Source organism: Cydia pomonella, chromosome 22 (genome assembly GCF_033807575.1).
Source record: "Cydia pomonella isolate Wapato2018A chromosome 22, ilCydPomo1, whole genome shotgun sequence".
Lineage (NCBI taxonomy): Eukaryota > Metazoa > Arthropoda > Insecta > Lepidoptera > Tortricidae > Cydia > Cydia pomonella.
This window is the reverse complement of record NC_084724.1, coordinates 1,759,314-1,776,777: the sequence shown is the minus strand read 5'-3', so window position 1 is coordinate 1,776,777 and position 17,464 is coordinate 1,759,314.

Genomic DNA, 17,464 nt, shown 5'->3' with positions numbered 1-17,464 from the left:
CAGTTTTAAATACTCGAAATAATTTAGTATCATCGGCGTATAAAAGAGCTTTTGAATTTGTTAGACACTCCGTGATATCATTTATGTATAAAATAAATAATAACGGACCCAAATGGGACCCTTGTGGGACACCTGAAGTAGTTATTTTAAAAGCCGATGAGAAACCTCCGAGTACAACACTTTGGGACCTATTTTCTATATAAGATTTTACCCACCCAATAATAATATAAATAAGAGAAAACAACAACAACAAAAAACAAAATCAACAACACCTTGAGAGACTCTCGCTAGGTGGTTGGATCAAGGGTCAGATGCAGAAGGCGGTGATCTTGAGCACGGCGCGGATAGTCCGGCGGTTCCTCTCTCTGCGGCCCTGACCACCGGCAGCTTGGGCCTTGCCCCGCTGCTGGCGGCACCCTAGGTTAGGTTTTTTTATAATGTGTTTATATTTTTTGTATTGTTTTGTAAGTGTTTATATATTTTACTTTTATATACATATTGTAAAAAGCCTAATCTGAGAGAAAAAGATAAATAAAAGAAATATAAATAAAATATTCAGAAACTATAACGGCATATATTAACAAACTCTTTCTGTAGGTGCATCGTAATTTTAACTTTATTTTAACCGATTCCTAATTAATTATTTATTTATTAATTACACGTCAAGATTAGGTACATTAAATTGAATTACATTAGAGTTGCCAGGGGCATCGTCCCCAGAACGCTTGCTGCATTTCCCCGTTGAATTGCCAGACTTAGCCGCTGAGCGAAGTATTCCCCCGCACGAAGGTCGCCGGACACCCACACAAGTTTGTGAGAAATTTCTTTCACGACCGATTCCTTAATTACATTCAAATTTAGAACATCTAACAACTGCGCCACTATAGGACATACGTAAGTTGGTGAAATTAAGCTGCATATTTTCGGGAAAGGATTTAACCAAAAGAGGGCCGCGACGGAAAAATCTTACATTTTTTTGCCTAACTCCCATCCGCCAACCGTCCAATAAGGAACTTCGTTCCAATAACTATCCTCCCAAGCTTCCACGGGCTTCAAATTATCTCTGACTAAATCGGTTCAGCGCCAAAAGCGTGAATATTTAATAGACAGAGTTATATTCGCATTTATATGTAATATTTATATCAATATTATTAGAAATCCCTACTATAGGTACCAGGGATCGGAACCGGTTTTTTGGAAAAACTTTGAAATAAACATATATTTCGGTTTATTTTATACTCTAAATATAGGACTCGGTTGTGTTTTTAGATTCTTATTATTAGATTGCCCAATTAGAAAGGGAATAATTAACAAAGAACGAAAAAATACCGTTTTCGTTCCCATACAAAAAATACCGGTTTCCGATCCCTGATAGGTACTCTATGTTGACTTTCAAACATATTATCATCATTATCTGGCTCGCGTTGTCCCGCCATTTGGCTACGACCCATGGGAGCTTGGGTTCCGCTTGGCGTCTAATCCCTAGAATTTGCGTATTAGTTTTTACGAAAGCGACTGCCATCTGACTTTCCAACCCGGAGGGTAAACTAGACATTATTGGGATTAATCCGGTTTCCTCACAATGTTTCCCTTCACCGAAAAGCGACTGATGATCAAATGATATTTTGTACCGTTTCGAAAAACTCATTGGTACGAGGTTTGAACCTGCGACCTCCGGATTCCAAGTCACACGCTCTTACAGCTAGGCTACCAGCGCTTTTGACTTTTAAATGATTTTACAGTACATATGGGGCTACTTTATAGCACTAGTGCGAGAAGTAGCATATTACGTTACTGTGTCGAACATTTAAAGGGCCATATGTACTGTAAAACGTTGTACGATACATGTGCGAATAGGTAATTCGCAACTCGTGTCGATTTAAAACACTCCCTTCGGTCGTGTTTTAATTTATCGCCACTCGTTTCGAATTTCCTATTTTTCGCACTTGTATCGTAATGTACTATTATATTATAAATGAAACAGGAAACGATACTGATATAAATTAGATTCCAGTCCAATATGATTCAATGAGATTGTGCAGTCGTCTGGTATCTCAAGAATGGAGGTAACACTCAATACACGGGGCCGATTCAAGGAAAAAATGTTGATAATGTTTTGACATTATCTTTTTTGTTTTCTTTGGTTGTTGTCTTCAACACAGCAGCTCTGAGAAGTGCTTGTGTGCTTTTTTCGAACCATTGGCACACAAATAATTAATGAATTACTTTAATGTATGTTCAGCGAAAATTAGTTTCGGAGAAAATCATTGATTTGGTGTTTTTGCTGAACAAAGTTAACCTAAGTTTACAAGCTTTTATTTAACTTGTCCTGTTAGTTATGTACGTTAGTGTGGGTCAGAAACTAAATTTGACCCACTTCCCGATTACCGATTAAGCTGACAAGTTAAAATAAGTTTCTAAGTAAAACGCTACTTTTGGAAATAATGCTTACTTTTACTCCTATTACCAATCAATGACAGTGACATAATATAGCGGCCACAGTGACAACCGGTAAGTTGCCAATAGGTATATAAGTTATAGCTAAAAAAATCATTTTTGGTACAAGCTTTTACCGCTGACTGTACTTTTCTTACCACAGGCAACTAATACTCATCGAGACAATTCAATTCTAAATAACCCAAACCACAGATCAGATATATTTACATTATGCCCAAACACAATTAGGCTGCGTTGATTCATCACAGAGTTCCTATGGCCACCTCCTGTCTCCATCATCAGATCAGCTCGATGGTACCATAATATTGCATTGTCACCCGACTTTACAAAATTTACATAAATTTTATAAAACTAACAATATAAATAATATAAATATAATAATGACATTATTACACAAATTGACTAAGTCCCACAGTAAGCTCAATAAGGCTTGTGTTGAGGCACGTTGAGGGTACTTAGACAACGATATATATAATATATAAATATTTATAAATACTTAAATATATAGAAAACACCCATAACTCAGCAACAAATATCCGTGCTCATCACACAAATAAATGCCCTTACCAGGATTTGAACCCGGGACCATCGGCTTGATAGGCAGGGTCATTACCCACTAGACCAGAGCAGACTGGTCGTCAAACAAACATACATACAAACAGGGCATGTTAAATAAAAGCTTGTAAAAAATAGAATACATCACAGTTATAAATAAAAAATAAAATAAAAAATCCTTTATTTCAAGCTACAAGGCTCATAATCAATTTTAACATGTCTTAATTCTAAATCTTATAAATTTCTATCATAAAATATTGTACAAAAATATATAAACATCAGGGTTATCAGGGATCGGAAACCGGTATTTTTTGTATGAGAATGAAAACGGTATTTTATTAATAATTCCATTTCTAATTGAGCAATCTAATAAGACGAAATCGTTATCTAAAAACACAACTTTACTGATTCCTATATTTGGAATATAAAATAAACCGAAATATATAGTTATTTCGAAGTTTTTGCAAAAAACCGGTTCCGATCCTTGACAGTTATAACATATCAATAGAAGGTGTTAGTAATCCGAATGCCGCTCCAGCTAATATTGGGGATGTAGCTCAAGCTACGTGGCTTACCACGACACGTCGGACCACTTTACCCTTGCAGGCATCAACTGGTATAAGAGGTGCGAAAATTGGGCCTTTCCACGAGGTTTCAAGTCTCTCATCTGAAACATATTTCTCAAACCCTTTTTACCCCCTTGTAAGACTTCAGTATACGCGTATTTAGGGTTCCGTTCCCTATTACTAAGACTCCGCAGTCCGTCCGTCTGTCTGTCCGTCTGCCACCAGGCTGTATCTCAAGAACCGTGATAGTTAGACAGTTGAAATTTTCACAGCTGATGTATTTCTGTTCGTCTGGTTTTACTTTCTAATTTTGTTTCTTTGTCCGAAATTTCAAAAAATCGGCCAAGAGCATATCGGGCCATGCTCAGGGGCTGTTAGTAAGTATCATGTACATTACAAGCTTAAGGGAGTACCTACGCAGCGCTTCGTACGTCTTTTACTAAGAACAGAAGATTAGACTTTGTGCAATAACTCAAAAACGGCTGGACTGGTCATGTTCGCTATAGTTTTTTTACTACTATACTTTCAATTATGAAGTGGAGATGGGCAGGACACATTGCACGTTACGATAGCTCAAGATGGGCGAAAAGAGTGACGGAATGGAGAGGACCAGGGAGTGGTGATAGACATTCAGGACGCCCACTCAAGCGTTGGGCTGATGACATAAAGAAAACTGCCGGCATGCGGTAGCATTATCTAGCCCAAGATCGAGATGCATGGCAAAAACTGGAGCTGCCTATACCCATAAGGGGATACCAAGAAAAATCTCATGTATAATAATATTTTATTAACTGTTTTTATATTTGAATACAGTTTATATGTTATTCCTTGTAAGTGTTTAGCATGCAACACAGAAAGAAGGGGTCGCAAATAAAGGCTGTTTTATTTATTTATTTATTATACTTTCAATTATGTAAAACGTTGTTGTTTAAATAATATTTTCATATTTTTTGGGCGCATGGTTCAAAAGTTAAAGGGGGACACATTTAAGTATTTTTGTTTCGGGTCGATTATTTCCGAAAATATTGACTTACCTACTCAAAAACTGGGTTTCTTGGGTTCCGTTATTCTTTTCAATACCTATCCAACGATACCCCACATCATTGGGTTCACCCGAAAAAAAAAATCAAAAACAATCATTTTGTATGAGAAGAATCCTAAGATATTTTGTTGTTTTTGTTTTACCTTTATGTCACCATGCAGTTGCAGCTTGCACGAAAGATGACGGAGAAAAGCCGCGGACGGACGGACAGATGAACATAGCGAAACTATAAAGGTTCCTAGTTGACTTCGGAACAAAAGTATTCATACCAACCAAACTTTCAACCCGTTTTAATCCCCTTATGGGATAAAATTCATCCCCTCTCTCAGAAAACTTTGAAATTATTTTTCTTGTTTTCTATATTATGTATGTATGTCTACAAAGTTTCAAGGCTCTCGCTCAAAAATATTCGTCTTCTTATTCTTCGCCTTGTCCCGTTAGCTGGGGTCGGCCCTCCTCGTTCGAAGGCACCAGGTTTTTCTGTCCTGGGTTGTCTGCGTATTGATCTGCGCCCGATCTATGTCCTTGGTAACTGTTGTCACTATGTCTCAAAAAATATTCATACTCGATAAAAACCTCTTTTTAACCATCTTAGGGACGATTTTAAAAAGATATTTTTTTTTCTTCTCTTCTAATAATGTATCTTTCTACGAATTAAGTCACAGAATTAAAAAAATCGAACCTGTAAAAAAATACTCTGTTAAAAAACCCGTTTAAAGTATGAATTTTGAAAACGATGAAATCATATTTACCGAAACCGGGACCCTTTTGCTAAGTAGTCTGTCTGTCTGTCACCAGGCTCCATCTCATGAACCGTGATAGCTAGACAGTTGAAAATTTCACAGATGATGTATTTCCGTTGCCGCTAAAACAACAAACATTATAAACAGAATAAAATAAATATTTATGTGGGGATCCCATACAACAAACGTGTTTATTTTGTTGTTTTACTATTGTTTTTCTACAAAATTTCAAATCCCTCATTAAAAAATAATTGTAGCTGATGGCGGGCTAAGCGGATGCCGAGTCTCACCGATTCGTGAACAGAGTTACATTTCTCATGCCGTTACCTCCAGTGATCGGTTAAATCCAATATTGCCTGAAGTATACAACGAGATTTGTTCTATACTTGGGTTTTCAGAGGTAACTCGGAGCTCGGGCGATTCGTTCCGTATGACGTATGAGAGACTGACGGCTTGGTTTGAATTTTAAAATACGTCAAACATTAGGTTTATATACGATATGGTTCAGATATGTCAGTGTCAGAAGTGACGTTTTTGTTGGAAGAAACGGGTTATTCCCACTAGTTACCACCGAGTTGTTACCAGTGGTAACTACTGGGAAAAAAATTCCCACTAGTTACCACCAACTCGGTTTGGTAACTACTTACTGGGATTTTTTTTCCCAGTAGTTACCACCAAACTTTTGTTAGAGTTCAATACTAATAAAAACAGTAGAAATAGTAAAGTATAAATAAAGAGTGCTTTAATAAATAGTTATAAGTCGATTAGTGTTTCAGTTAACTGTTTTAAAGTGATCAAAAATTTTAAAACCGGTGCATAAAATTAAAAGTTAAAGGGAAATTTAAGTATGGTTGAAATTTATCTTATTAATTGTAAATTGAATTAATTGTGACGTTATCTATGAAACCTGAATCTTTTGTCGAGGGCGCTTACGCTGCACTGCGTAGCGCAGCATTGTATTGATATAGGAGCATCGCGGATAATGGCGTAAGCGCCATCAACAATAAGGTCCGTTTCAATAAATAACGTCACAATTATACGAACGAACAAACAAATCAGTCAAAGATCGACTATTTTTGATCACTTTAAAGGCAGTTTACTGAAACAGTAATCGACTTATAATTAAACTAATAACTAATTAACTTATAATTAATTTGACTTAATTAATTATTGATTAAAGCACTCTATATTTAAACTGTTTTTATTAGTATTGAACGCTAACCAAATTTTGGTGGTAGCTACTGGGAAAAAATTTCCACCTTTTACCACTGGTAACAACTTGGTGGTAACTTAGTGGGAATAACCCGAAGGATTATTCGATCCATATCCTATATAGACTTAATATTCGACGTATCTCGAATCGGGCTGTCAAATAATTAATTATCTTGGATTTATCGGGAAAAGTTATACAGGAAGATTTTCTTATGTCTTACCATACTCTGAGAGATCGATATATAAGTCATTCTGAACAGTTTTTACTATTTACAATGTACATACGTTTTACTTGTAGTTACATAATGTCCTAATTTAAGCACTAGTGCGGTAAAGTAGCACCATATGTACTGTAAATATGCTTACATGTCTCGTGCCTTAATATGATTTTTTCGTTCTAAAAGTTACCACAATACCAAAGCTTAAGTGTTGTTTTCTAAAAACCAAGTTATGATTACCCCAAAGTATAAGCCTGGGCGAGGAATGCATGAGTATGTAACCATAATATACGACTGATATTGCAGTAATATTTTCTCATATAGCACTCGCTCATAAATCTTTGAAGGCATAACAATGTTTCGTCTTGGAATGTGATAACTTGCCTTGGTGTCTATTCATCATGCACTAAAGTTACATATCTCTATATTTGTTTGAATTGTTTTATTGTCCTGCCTATGACCAAACAGAATTTGAAATAGAGGTGGATTGTCAAAGAAATTAAGTAGTCACAGTAAATTTACTGCCATCTTTCGAAACATTATTAAAACTTTTAGAACGCCATTTGACTTAGATCCTTATTCTTTCACTGATATTAAATAAAAGCATTATTATTAAATGTTATTATTATAGGACATTATTACACAAATTGACTAAGTCCCACAGTAAGCTCATTAAGGCTTGTGTTGAGGGTACTTAGACAACGATACATATAATACATAAATATTTATAAATACTGAAATACATAAACAACCATGACTCAGGATCAAATATCCATGCTCACCACACGAATAAATGCCCTTACCAGGATTTGAACCCGGGACCATCGGCTTCGTAGGCAGGGTCACTATCCACTAGGCTAAACTGGTGGTGGTGATATGTGTTAAATTTGTTAAATATCAAAAAGTGGCGCCATCATACCGGGCATCGGCTAAGGTCGCTCGAAACCCTTTGGCCTTTGATATATTAGATGGCGCCACTTTTTTCTATTTAACAAATTTAACACATATGGTTCATGAAATAATAAGGATCAAAGTCAAATAGCGTTCTAAAAGTTTTATCAAATGATATTTCATACGTAAGTTACGAAAATTTCATTGGCACGGATAGCAAGTTGCATGTTCTTACCGCTAGGCCACCGGACCTCGCTTATTATGTGCATACTTGTGTTCGAATTTCTTTAATTTATGAAGGCGATGTGATTGGTTTCGAATAACGGGCATTTATTGGTGTGATGAGACTGATGAGCACAGATATCGGTTCCTAAGTCTTGGGTATTCTCTATGTATTTAAGTATATATATAGTTGTCTGAACACTCTCAACATATTTCTTGAACTGTGGGGTTTGGTCCATTAATGTAAGGATATTTTATTAACTTATTTTTGAAATATAAAAACTAGGTTCACTTCTACAAACATGCACTGTTCAGTCAATTTAATAATTATCTCAACAAATTTTCACTTCATAAAATTGGCGTAGAAGGATTTCTAAGTACATATTTACGATCTGGACTGTTCATATTACCCTAATAGATAATGCCTTTTCTGTTCGATGTCGGAATAGTTTCAATCGAGGGCAATTTGAATAGTAATGTTGGCTTGAATAATATCCTGTGGGATGCTGACGGTAATTTATGACAATTTGGGCTCATCGGACATCTGTGGTTGAATACGAACTAACCTTATCTGTGTGTATTTAACCCTTTATGTGTCAGACGCCATTTTGCACATGTCTGGACGTATTCCCTTCTCCAGCTGCTGCGAAACGAGACGTGACGTACGCGTTTGCGTTAAGTCTCATTTTGTTTGGGTTTTAGAAACAGCGCGCCAAGCGGGACGTTTTGGAAACTCTAAATCTCATACAAAATGAGACTTAACGCAAACGCGTACGTCACGTATCGCTATCGAATAAATTTACACTAGGGGTACAGTTATCTTCTATGTTATGTACCTACGTAATTACGCATGTCACTGATCTTTAGAAATGATAGTACTTATGTAATTTTCATGCTTGTGGTTTTATGACCTGGATGTGACATTTAACGCCATCTAGTCTCCATATTAGGGAACAGCGCATTTTCAGTGACGCCATCTAGTAACGGAGCGCTTTTAGGCGGTCGCATTTTAATGTATGGGGTGGCCATATTGTTGTTTATATATCAAAATAAGTTTAAAATATAGTTCCTAGCGCCATCTAGTACAGGCATGTAACAACATATGTCTATGGTAATATCTGTTCTTATGAAATAAAATCCCGTTACTTGTCAACCGTCATCCGTGTGTTTCATTACTTTCTTTAGAGGTTATGGGCGTTTTCCCGTATTTTTAATAAAAAATATTAGTAATTGTTAGTGTTTTTTCGTGTTTAGTGCGTGAAAATGAGTTCTAATTTTCTGACGAACGTGCCAAAGCTTAAGGGTCGCGAAAATTACGACGATTGGGCGTTCGCAGTAGAAAATTTGCTGATACTTGAAGGCGCGAACAAGTATCTGAAGGAAGAACCTCCAGCAGACGGGACTGCAATAACAGCAGCAGCAGACACTGCAGACGCAAAAGCACGAGCAAAACTGATTTTGACGATTGATTCATCGTTATTTGTGCATATAAAGAATGCAAAGACCACGAAGCAATTGTGGACAACGTTGAAGACTTTGTTCGACGATTCAGGATTTTCGCGGAGGATTACTTTGCTTCGTCATTTAATATCCATCAGACTGGAAAACTGTGATAATATGACGAATTATGTGACACAAATAGTTGAAACCTCGCAGAGATTATCCGGTACAGGTTTCGAAATCAATGATGAGTGGGTAGGTTCATTGATGCTTGCTGGTTTACCAGAACGATTTATGCCTATGATTATGGCTATCGAGCACTCTGGAATCAGTATAACGGCAGATTCAATTAAAACCAAATTACTCGATATGGAATCAAGTCAAGTAAGTGAAACGGAATGCAATTCAGCATTAGTTGCAAAAAGTTATTTGAAGAAGAAGTACAGCAACACTAGCAAGCATAGACAACAAACCTCTCAAACGTCAAACTCAAATGTAAACACGAAGAACATAACCTGTTATAAATGTAAAAACGCAGGCCATTATCGAAGCCAATGTCCACTGTTAAATGAAAAAACAGAAAAGAAAAAGCAGACTAACGCGTTTAGCGTTGTTTTTCTTAGTGGAGACTTCAATAAAAGCGATTTTTATGTGGATTCCGGTGCGAGTCAGCACTTTACGGCGAATGAAGCTTGGCTGCAAAATAAAGAGTTTTCGCCGGATATTCCAGACATAATTGTAGCAAATAATACGAAAGTACCTGTTTTGTGTTCCGGAGATATGGAAATTACGACAAGTCACGGATACGAAGTGAACGTGAAAAATGTCCTGTGCGTGCCAGACCTTACGACTAACCTACTATCGGTCAGTGAATTGACCAAAAATGGAAATAGTGTACATTTTGGTCATAAAAAATGTTTGATTCGCAACAAACTAGGCGATTTAGTTGCAGAAGCAGACCTAGTCAATGGTGTTTACAAGTTAAAACTAAAAACAACACCAAGCTGTATGCTATCTTCGTCAACAGCTGATGGTCAGACCTGGCACAGCCGTCTGGGTCATATAAATGCCAGTGATTTAAACAGGATGAAGCGCGGATTAGTGGACGGAATAGATTTCCCTGGAACATTCACGGGTAGTAAATTAAACTGTGAAGTGTGCTGTGAAGGAAAACAGTCAAGGTTACCCTTCTCACCAGGCACAAGAGCCACAGAGATCCTTCAAGTTGTTCATAGTGACATCTGTGGTCCTATGGAAAAAAACTCAATTGGTGGTGCAAGATTTTTCATCATTTTTGTTGATGATTTTACCAGAATGACTTTCATTTATTTCCTTAAAGCAAAGAGTGAAGCATTAAGTTATTTTAAGGAGTTCAAGTCAATGGTGGAAAACAGTCAGAACAAGAAAATAAATTTTTTAAGAACGGACCAAGGCCGTGAGTACTGTAGTAAAGAATTTGAAGATTTCTTAAAGAATGAAGGTATAGTGCACCAGAAAACCAACCCCTACACAGCAGAGCAGAATGGTCTCAGTGAACGAAGCAACCGTACGATCGTGGAACGAGCAAGGTGTCTTTTGTTTGAAGCCGGCCTAGACAAGAAATTCTGGGCAGAAGCTGCTAATACTGCCGTATACATAAAGAACCGATCAGTAGCATCGGGGATAGATAAAACTCCTTACGAGATGTGGACAGGAAGAAAGCCTAATTTAGAAGGTTTGCGCATCTTTGGTAGCCCTGTCTTGGTACACATCCCGAAAGAAAAAAGGACGAAATGGGACAAAAAGTCCAAGAAGCACATACTTGTAGGATTTCCTGAGAACATAAAAGGCTACAGAGTTTATGATCCAGTAAAGAATCAGATCACAACAAGTCGAGATGTAGTGATTCTAGAGAAGAAAAAGAATGAGGATACAGTCACAGTATGTATAGAAAACACAGATTCAGTGGGGGAGTTGACAGAGGAATCTGTGGTTAAATTAGAGCCAATTAACCAGCCTAACTCCAGTGACTCTGAATCAGAGTACCTCGAAGTGGATGATGGTGATCAACATGAAGAGGAAGGACAGCAGCAGTCTTCAGAAGGTGTACCCCATAGAATAGATGCTCTGTCACAATTGACATCTGAAAATCAGCAATTGTCTTCAGAAAATGCTTCACCAAGAAGAGTGGACGTCACAGAAAGATTGACCAAGAAACCTGAACGATTGAGGAAGAAACCTGAACGTTATGGTTTTGCAAATACATGCACCAGCACCTATGTGGGAGAAGACGAGATGACATATGCAGACGCTATCAGTGGACCTGAGAAACAACAGTGGTTGCAGGCGATGGCAGATGAACTGCAGTCTTTTGAGGACAACGAGGTATGGGAAGTTGTCGATGCCCCAGATAACGCGAGTGTTGTGCAGTGTAAGTGGGTCTTAAAAAAGAAACGTGATTGTGACAATAGAGTGAGATATCGTGCGCGGCTAGTAGCTAAAGGTTTCACACAAAAGCTTGGTGTGGACTATCAAGAAACCTTTTCCCCTGTAATTAGGCACTCAACTTTGCGGTTACTGTTTGCTTAGAGTGTGCAGTTAGATATGGATATCACTCATTTAGATGTCACAACAGCCTTTCTTAATGGCCAGCTTAAAGAAAGCATTTTTATGCATTTGCCAGAAGGTTTTCCTGTCATTGATTCAAATAAAGTGTTAAGATTAAAAAAGGCTGTTTATGGCTTAAAGCAATCATCACTTGCTTGGTATAAAAAGGTTGATGAAACTTTGTGTAACTTAGGATATACTAAGAGTAAACTTGAGCCTTGTGTATTTGTTAAAAATCATAACAATAATAAGAAAACTATTGTTGGAGTTTATGTTGATGATTTTTTGATATTTTCAAATCATAGTACAGAAAAAGATAATCTTGTAAAGGCACTGAGTCAAAAGTTTAAATTAAAAAATTTGGGTCAAGTAAAACAATACTTAGGCATGAGAATTAATATAAATAAAGATGAAAATTTCATTACTATAGATCAGGAGAATTATATAGAGACATTGTTAAAAAAATTTGATATGGAAGATTGCAACCCTGTTGAAACTCCTATAGAATGTAAATTGAATGTTGAAAAAACAAATCTTTGTGAAGAAAAACTGCCATATCAAAAACTTATAGGTAGCTTGATGTATTTATCAGTATTAACTCGGCCTGATATATCTTATGCTACTAGTTACTTGAGTCAATTTAATAATTCTTATTCTTATGTTCATTGGAACTATGCTAAAAGAATTTTAAGATATTTATTGAGAACAAAAGACTATTGTTTGAAATATTCCAAAGGAAAAGCAGAACTGGTAGGTTTTGTAGATGCAGATTGGGCGAGTGATACCATTGACAGACGGTCATATACAGGTTTTTGTTTTATGAAGTCTGGTTCTGCTATTTCTTGGGAGAGCAAAAAGCAAAGGACTGTTGCTTTGAGCTCATGTGAGAGTGAGTACATGGCTTTATCAGAAGCTTGCCGTGAAGCCATTTACTTGAAAAACCTTGAAGTGGAACTGATGGGTTTTAGCAATAAAATTGTTATATACAATGACAGTCAGAGCGCATTGAAGCTGGCAAATAACCATCAGTCACATAAGCGTTCTAAACATATTGATGTTAGATATAATTTCATTAGGGAAGTGATTGATAATGATATTGTTGAAACAAAATATTTGCCAACCGCTAACATGCCCGCTGACCTGTTAACAAAAGGTTTACCAGAGGTGAAACATTACAGGTTTATGAAAACACTTGGTGTGGTTCAGAAATGATTTTATTATTTAATTTCTGTTATCACTAAATCATTTTTTTTATTCACTTGAATAGTGTAATTACTTCATGTTTTATTTTATATGCCTGTAGAGACAAAATATTTTTTTTTAATGAAAGATAGTTTCACTGGTTTATACCTGTCAAATATTAGTTTATTTCTTATTTTGATATAGTGGGGGTGTTGTTTATATATCAAAATAAGTTTAAAATATAGTTCCTAGCGCCATCTAGTACAGGCATGTAACAACATATGTCTATGGTAATATCTGTTCTTATGAAATAAAATCCCGTTACTTGTCAACCGTCATCCGTGTGTTTCATTACTTTCTTTAGACATATCTTATATATATCTGATCTGTGCTAATATAAAATATGTGCATCGTTTACCTGAAGCGCTGGTGGCCTAGCGGTAAGAGCGTGCGACTTGCAATCCGGAGGTCGCGGGTTCAAACCCCGGCTCGTACCAATGAGTTTTTCGGAATTTATGTACGAAATATCATTTGATATTTACCAGTCGCTTTTCGGTGAAGGCAAACATCGTGAGGAAACCGGACTAATCCAACAACGCCTAGTTTATCCTCTGGGTTGGAAGGTCAGATGGCAGTCGCTTTCGTAAAAACTAGTGCCTACGCCACATCTTGGGATTAGTTGTCAAGCGGACCCCAGGCTCCCATGAGCCGTGGCAAAATGCCGGGACAACGCGAGGAATAAGAAGAAGATGTGCATCGTTTACCTAACCAAGTACTGCAATTTTGTATGTAAGTTACGACGCTGTGACTTTGGTTATGTACAAGGAAAAAAACCTTTTACAAAACCCGGTTTTGGAATAGGAAAAATTTGTCTTCTCCCAGTGCTGGTTATGTATGTACAGGGACCAAGTGATCTAGTCTTGTAATATACCTATAGTTCATATAACTCCAGTTTATAAAACAAACGAAATAGGCGAAAAACAGGAGGCCTACCGCGAACCACGTTCGACGTGTTGCCTCTCTGTCGCACTTGTAAATTCGTACGTAAGCGTGATAGGGAGGTAACACGTCGAACGTATTTTTTAATTATTGTATCTGAAGCTACATAAACTAATTACAGACATACTATTGTAAGTACAAAGTTTCAGAGCAATCAGCCAAGTCATTTTAAAATGAGAGCGTAACTACTTTTACAGTACATATAGAGCTACTTTACCGCACTAGTGCGAAAATTAGCATATTACGTTACTGTATCGAACATTTAAAGGGCCATATTTACTGTAAATTCGCAACTCGTGTCGATTTAAAACACTCCCTTCGGTCGTGTTTTAATTTATCGCCTCTCGTTTCGAATTTCCTATTTTTCGCACTTGTATCGTAATGTACTATTGTATGGAGAACCGAGCTTGCGGCTGACTCTTAATTCAAATACACAGCAAAAATAAACTGAAATAGTTATTTTATAAAACTAAACAAAACAACAACTAGGTACTTAATATAACGCTGGAATTTCAAGCTTTTAATAAACTTTTATCTACTTATTTAAAAGCAATATTTAATCTGTATGCTTTTAGTGAGCTTACATATTTGAATACAGAATTTTCCATAAAAATTTCGCTCTAAAATTGAATATAGAAATGTTCTGAACTTTTCATTAAAATTAATGGCTTGCGTGTAAAAAAGTTTTTATGCAAATACCTACGTTTTATACGTCACTGGGAGTAGCAGAGAAAGCGCTATTATTGTTTGTCTTTGTCATACTTGTCTCACTTTTCCTTTCTGCCTACTTCTAAATAGCCGTTTTTGGTTGCCCACCGTTTTTTATGGTGGGTAACAATGAACCCGACCAAATTACGTAGGTTGCTTTTGGTATGTTGTCAGGAATGTTAAAGCGTGTTTTTAATTTTGTTGCATTGCGTATGTTCTGTCGTTTACGGGCGCACGTGTATAGCACATCTGTAAAATCCTGCCATCTATGAAATATGGTAAGACTTGTACTGGTCACGAGGTTCGAATATTATATTTATATTGTGTATGGAACAGAAAGTAATTTTGTCTGAAATCCTTCACATGCCTGCATTTTTGTTCAATGGTTGGGGATCCTTTAGCATTCCAGTATATTTAATTAATTTATTAGCAGGTAAGATGCGGGAATGAAACGCATAGTCACGTCGGATACATTATTACCAAATTAAAATGGAGCTGGGCGGGACATGTTGCCAGGCAGAATGATGGCAGGTAGACCAACATGTTAACGGAATGGTGGCCGCTTTCAGACGAAAGGAGTGCCTGGCATCCGTTGGCTAGTTGGGTGGACGACATTCGGAAGATTGCGGGTCACTTTTGGATGAGATTGGCTCTGGACCGGGATAAGTGGCGTACTGGAAGAGAGGCCTATGCTCAGCAGTGGGCGATAAAGGGCTGATATGATGATAATGATGATAGAGATAGTCTGAGTCCAGGGGAAGAACAAATAAGGACATAGGCAGGGGGGCGAAACTGAGTGCCTACCGCGAACCACGTTCGAAGTGTTGCCTCCCTGTCACACTTACGTATGAATTTACAAGTGCGTCAGAGAGGCAAAACGTCGAACGTGGTTCGTGGTAGGCTCGCTGATTCTTTCGGGCAATCTCGGCTCCTTTCGGCTCAGCATTGCTCCGAGCAATTATTACGGTTGGCACAACTTGACGTTCCTATACGTGTACAACCACAGATAAGATAATACTATACTTGAAATTTGACAACCCTAAATAACCGAAAGGGATATTGTCATATATTAGAAAGGGCCGGCATGATTCATCCCTGAATCGCTGTCAAACTTCGTTTGAGAATTGCGACCTGTAGAAAACATCCGGACATATATTCGTTCGATTTGAAGCTGGCCCCGAGCGGCTAATCTTTTGTCTATTGTTAATTAAAACCGCGCGTTATTACCTACAGAAAACGTTACTCTCACTAAGACGTAATAAGAGTGACAGAGAAATATGCCCGCAATTGACGAACTTCGATTTTCGCGGTTATAGCCCTGAGCGCGGGCTAGTCCAATGCTCAAAAAACCAGTGTAGATGGGTTCCCGATAACGGGCCTTTGTTCCGCATATCGAGGACACATTTTAGACTGGTTCGGTAGCGTTCGACTCGCCGGCACTCAGTAACCGTGGAGGGACCATACAAGAAATCGCAAATTATTTTTCCATTATTTAATTTTGAATCTTATTTCAATTACCATAGGAGTTTTAATTGAATAACCGGTTAAAGTGACCGGACCGTTTTTTTGCATGTAGTGGCACGTGCGGTTTTAGTTCGGTCGGAATCATACGTCCTATCCACAAAAAAGGTCCGTACACTGACTACAATAATTATAGGCCTATAACGATCCTGCCATGTATAGACAAAGTAATTGAGAGATACATTGGGAATGAATTGAACAAATTTTTAAATAGTAATAACATAATTAATAACAAACAATATGGTTTCCAACAAAACCGGAGTACCTCTCAATTACTAACTAAATTTACAAATGAAGTCAATGGCTATTTAAATGAGCATAAACATGTAATTACCACCTTTATTGACTTCAGCAAAGCATTTGATACTTTGAATTACAACATCTTATTTTCCAAACTGCAGCAAAATGGTATACAAGGACCCTTACTGCACTGGTTCCAAAACTACCACAGCAACCGTTATACACGGGTGAAGATCGCCGACGCACTCAGCGACCCGCTACTCACGGAGGAGGGCACGGCGCAGGGGTCCATAGTCAGTCCTACCGAATACTTGATCTACGTTAACGACATGTGCAACATATTTAGTGAGGGTTCTGTATACCAATTTGCGGACGACACATGCCTGCTTACTGCTAGTCATGATTTACTCGAAGCTCAAAAAGCCATGCAACACAACTTCGATTTACTATGCAAATGGGCTCATGACGTAGGTCTTACAATAAACGCTAAAAAAACTAAAATTATCCACATTCGATCACCGTACAATAAAGAAATACGGACCCCTAACATCATAGCACACGAACACCATTGCTTACATAACCCTAGCAATAATTGTAAATGCGAAACGCTTGAACTCGTCAAACAGCACACTTACTTAGGCCTAATTATAGATAATAACTTTAATTGGAGACCACACATAGATCACATATGCTCAAAACTTAGATCTGTCATGGCTAACTTAACATTGCTTAAATATAAACTCCCATTCAATACACTACGGATGCTTTACCTATCACTCGCCGACTCGATTATATGTTATGGTATCACAAGCTACGGGCGGACATACAAAACCTACTTAGAACAAATCTATAACCTACAATTAGCACTTATAAAAACAATCG